This window comes from Gracilinanus agilis, chromosome 1 (assembly GCF_016433145.1).
Source record: "Gracilinanus agilis isolate LMUSP501 chromosome 1, AgileGrace, whole genome shotgun sequence".
Lineage (NCBI taxonomy): Eukaryota > Metazoa > Chordata > Mammalia > Didelphimorphia > Didelphidae > Gracilinanus > Gracilinanus agilis.
Window position 1 is genome coordinate 584324237 of NC_058130.1, and position 4872 is coordinate 584329108.

General features: G+C 39.8%; 1 pseudogene; it reads right to left on the reverse strand.

Annotated features, from left to right (window-relative positions):
* Nucleotides 1-772: 772 nt before the first annotated feature.
* LOC123254427 lies at nucleotides 773-2742 on the reverse strand (annotated as a pseudogene).
* Between the last annotated feature and the right edge of the window lie 2130 nt (nucleotides 2743-4872).

Here is a 4872-nt window from a genome sequence, read left to right on the forward strand (position 1 = left end):
AAAAAAGCCCCAGTTTACAGGAAAACCCCTTATTTATAGGAAAATATAACCCTCAGGTTAAATGACATCATCCTGACACATTCACCCCATCATGTTCTAGCCTTCAAAAAACCGGTATCCTCCAGATTAACCTTTTTGGAAGATGGTCAAGGGTTGAAGTCAGATTTTAATCTGAATGCAGGGCTGATTGCTACCTTTGGTAAACCACCTCTGGTAAACCACTATTGTGTTTTCCAGAGCTTCAAGCCCACCTGTTTCATCTTGGGCAGAGATCCCTTTTCTTGCAAATTGAACAGGCTAGTAAAAAGTGAGGGGAAGAAGAATGAAAATTAAACCCAAATTTGCTTGTGAAAGAAACTGGGGAAAGGAGCTGTAGAACAGAGAAGAGGCTATTAGCCTAGCCTCTGTTTCATAAAACTTATTCCTAAATCACTAGACTACAGTTTTGAACATTTTAAAAGTACAAACTCAAAAGAGACATCCCCAAATCCCCAAAACACTTTGTATAGTAAAGAGATTGGTTGCTTCTGATAGTAAAGACATAAGTTATTTCTGTCTCATTTAGGCCAAAGATAATTGAGGCCATTTTATTCTGAATGGTGTGGGCAATCTTGTCCTACCAAGGATGATATCTTTTTTTTGGTGACAAGTTAAAAATCTCTTTATTAAAAAATATTTAGGGCTCAAAGGTAGGCAGAGGAGTCTATACATATTTACAAACTGGAAAAGAGGCATCCCTCCCAGGTCTAAGACCATCATTGGGTAGGGAATGCAGGGGGGCTGGTCAGAACACCGGATCACTTCTTGCACAGCTTTACTTGCTTGTGCTTGGGTGGTGCCCACTTGAGGCAAACAGAGTCCACTGTTATGGGTGGCTTCTTGTACTGGGTGTTCTTAAGATGCTTTTCCACCAGCTTGGGGGTGACACAGATGACATGCTGCCCCTTCAGTACTTGACCATGTTGAGTGACTGCAGAGTGCTGATGATGTCATTTTGTGTGATGCTGGTCATCTGGCTGAAGTCTTTGATGGATAGTGTACCCCAAAAGTCCCTCAGGATTTCCAGTAGCACCCAGGACCAGTAACTCCGATAGCTCAGTTTGCCAAGGTCTGACAGTGGTTTCTCTGGAGAACCCACACAGTACTCTCTAACTTGGACAATTAGTAACTGAAAGCAATGAGGAACTTGCCAAAACCTCGATGCTGATATGGGGGGAGAGTCAGGATATAGGCCACATTATTCCCATCTGGGGACTCCTTCTTCTTAGAGAAGTAGCCCACAATGTGTGCCCCCTGTCTGTCCACCTCTGTCAAGATGTAGAAGACAAATGGTTCCACATCAAAGTATGGGCTCTTGTGATCCAGGAAGAGCTTGGCCAACAGACACAGGTTCTGGCAATAAATCTTATGGTCCTTGCCATCTACTTCATACACCAAGATATTGTTCTTTCAGTAGATTTCCTTTCCAGGTGCTTGTCTCCACTGGCACTGCCCCAAATGGAAAAGGTAGCTTTTCTCGAACTTCTTGTATTTGAGGCAGTATTTGCAGAGCCAAAGTTTGGGCTGTTTCCCATAATCTTCTGGAAATGGGGAGAAGTACCAGGCATTAATCTCATAGTTTCCAATATGAATCTTATCCACATACTTCACCTTGGTAATCCCCTCATGTTCCTTCTCTAGTGCTGCTGTTGTGGGATCCATCTCTGCATAGGTCTTCTGCACATGGTTGATCTCATCATGCTTGCATTTCTGGTTGCAAGTGATCTTGCTTTCAGGCTGTTCAGCTAGTTCACTAAGGTACTTCTCAGAGTTCTTCTGCAACAGCTTCCATCACTGTCTTGGTCAAGGCCAGCTGATTCTTATCCACCCATTCATCCAGCCAATGATTAAAGCCCACATAATGTACGTAGAGTTCCTCTCTTCCTTCCTGGTCATTCACCCGGGACTGAATCACTTCTGCTGAGTGCCAAGTACTATCCGGATGTTGGCAGAGGTATGTTTCTCCTATTTCCACCATGACCTCAGGTTCACCGCAGGCTGGGGGGAGGCCTCCCAAAGGATGATATCTTGAAGAGACCTGCTTACTAACTCCTACTGGGAGAGGGAGAAGGGAGCAGCCCAGCTGTACCTTGTTTGGCTTTCTAGTTAAGAACTCTGGCGAACTCTGTACTGCAGGGATGGGCACCCTGGGTCCTTGGCATACATGCCCACAGAGAGGTCTAAGCTTGCCATCTCTGGCACACATGCCATAAGTTCACCATCACGGGTTTATACTCAGCTTTTCTTATAGTATAACTCACATCCATCCATTGCTACTAGGGGAGAAAAAAATGGAAAAAACAATTGCTTTGCCTATATTGACCTTTGTGGGTAAGGTGATATCTCTGATGTTCACTGTCCAGATTAGTCATAGCTTTCCTTCCAAGGAGTAAGTACCTTTTAATTCCATTGCTGTAGTTGCCATCTGAAGAGACCTTCGAGGCTAATAACATAAAATCTTAAACTGCTTCTACCTCTATGTTTTAGGAAGTTATGAGACCAGTTGCCCAGACCTTGTTTATTATTTTTTAAAAATTCAAACCAGCTTTTACATACTCCTTTTTCACCCTCATCAAGAAACTTCTTAATTCTTCTTTCTGCCATCCAAGTAAACTCATCTGCATATCTGAGATTGTTGATATTTCTCCCAGCAACCTTAATTCCACCTTTTGATTTGTCTAACCTGGCATTTCGCATGTGCATGATATACTCTGCATATAAGTTAAATAAATAAGGTGACAATATAGTCTAGTACTCCTTTCCCTATTCCAACTATTGCTTTTTGCTCTTCATATAGGTTCCTTAGGAGACAAATAAGGTGATCTAGTACTCTAATCTCTTAAAGGACTTGACACATTTTGTTGTGATCCAAACAAAGGTTTTAATGTAATGAAGCAGATTTCTATCCCCACCTGGAATTCCTTTGCTTTCTTTCTAATACAGGAAATGTTGGTAATTTTGTCTCTAGTTACTGGACCTTTTTGAAAATCAACCTGCTCTTTGGGAAAAATCTCAGTTTACATATTGCTGAAGCATAGCTTACAGTATTTTATGTATAACTTTGCTCATCTGTGAAATGAGCACAATTATTCAGTAATTTGAACATTCTTTGGCATTGCTCTTCTTTAGGACTGAAACATAAACTTATCTTTTCCAATCCAGTGGCCATTGTTGAGTTTTTCAAATTTGCTGGCATATTGAGTACAGCACTTTAACAAAATCATCTTTCAAGACTTCAAATAGCACAGCTAGAATTCTATCACCTCTATAGCCTTATGTCTGCAATACTTCCTGAGGAACATTTGACTTCATTCTCAAGGATGTCTGGCTTTAGATCTGTACCCACACCATCTTGGTTATTGGTGATATTAAGGGTTTTTTTCTTTTTCTTTTTTGTTTTTTTAACAGTTCTTCTGTGTATTCTTGCTATCTCTTCTTAATCTCTTCTGCTTTTGTTAAGTCCCTAACATTCTTGTCTTTTATCATGCCTATTTTTGCATTAAACATTCCTTTCATATTCTGAATTTTCTTGATGAGTTTTCTTGTCTTTCCTATTCTTGTTTTCTTCTATTTCTTTGGATTTTTTACTCATGTAAGAAAACTGAATCTCTTCTTGCTATTCTCAGGGTCTACATTTAGTTTGGTTTCATCTTTCTCCTTTTCCTTTACCTCTAACTTTCCTCAGTTATATATAAACCTTTACAAAATAGTCATTTTGTTTTCTTAATCTTTTTCTTTGGAATGTTTATTTTGTTGCTGCCTCATGTACAATGTTATAAACCTCTGTCCATAGTTCTTCAGAAACTCTAACAAATCCATTCCTTTAAATCAAATCATTACTTACACTTCATATTCTTTTTTTTAGAAGATGGAGAGTAAGTCTTGAGCCAAGGAGAACCTTCTCCTGCCCCACCCCCATCCCCCTTTTTTAAAATTCATTATTTTTTTCTTTATTTTATTCCAGTAACAAATTTACACATAAGTTTTCCAAGATTACATGATTCATGTTATCTGCCTCGCCTCTTGGCTCTCCCCTCTCCAGGAGTTGACAAGCAATTCCCCTGGATTATACATGTATTATCACTCAAAACACATTTCCATATTATTTACCAGCCTAACTGAAAGTCTCTGACTGCTTCTAAGTTTTAGTTCTTAGAATCTCAGCCCACTGGTCCCCCCTGGCTGCAGGTGGCCTGTAGTACCACTTGCTGGAGATAACTTACATAACTAAGCCCCAAGACAGCCACAAGAGTATTCCTTTCACAAGTCCCCAAAATGGCACAGAGAGACCAACCATTTTCCCTTTTTTCTTGCCCATGATGTTACATCTACTCTGCTTTCTATTGAACAATTTGAGTCCTGTGTTCTCACATACGGTATACAATCACACCACACTTCCCAGTCAGGAATCTTGCCTGCTACACTGGTAAATTAGGACACATGACTCTGTGACCCCTAAGAGGGAGAGTTCCAGGATTTGGTTGGGGGTCAAACACTCAATTCACACAATAGCAGAGCACATAATTTCATTGAGCTAGGCAAGCCCCTCCACCATGACAAAGCAGTGATCCAGGAAGAAAAATGTAAAGTTACTAAAGTATTTTTCATGAATTATCTCATTTCAACCTCAAAACTATCCTACAAGAGAGATTCTAAAGGTTTTATTCTCCCTGCTTTGCAAAATGAAGAGATCTAGTCATGAATGAATTAAATAATTGTGCCCATTTTTGTACAATTAGTATATGTTAGAAATAAGTTTCAAACCAAGGTTGCTGTGATTCCAAGTCCTGAATTTTAAGCAACTCACCTCAAAAAAAAAAAAAAAAAAAAAAA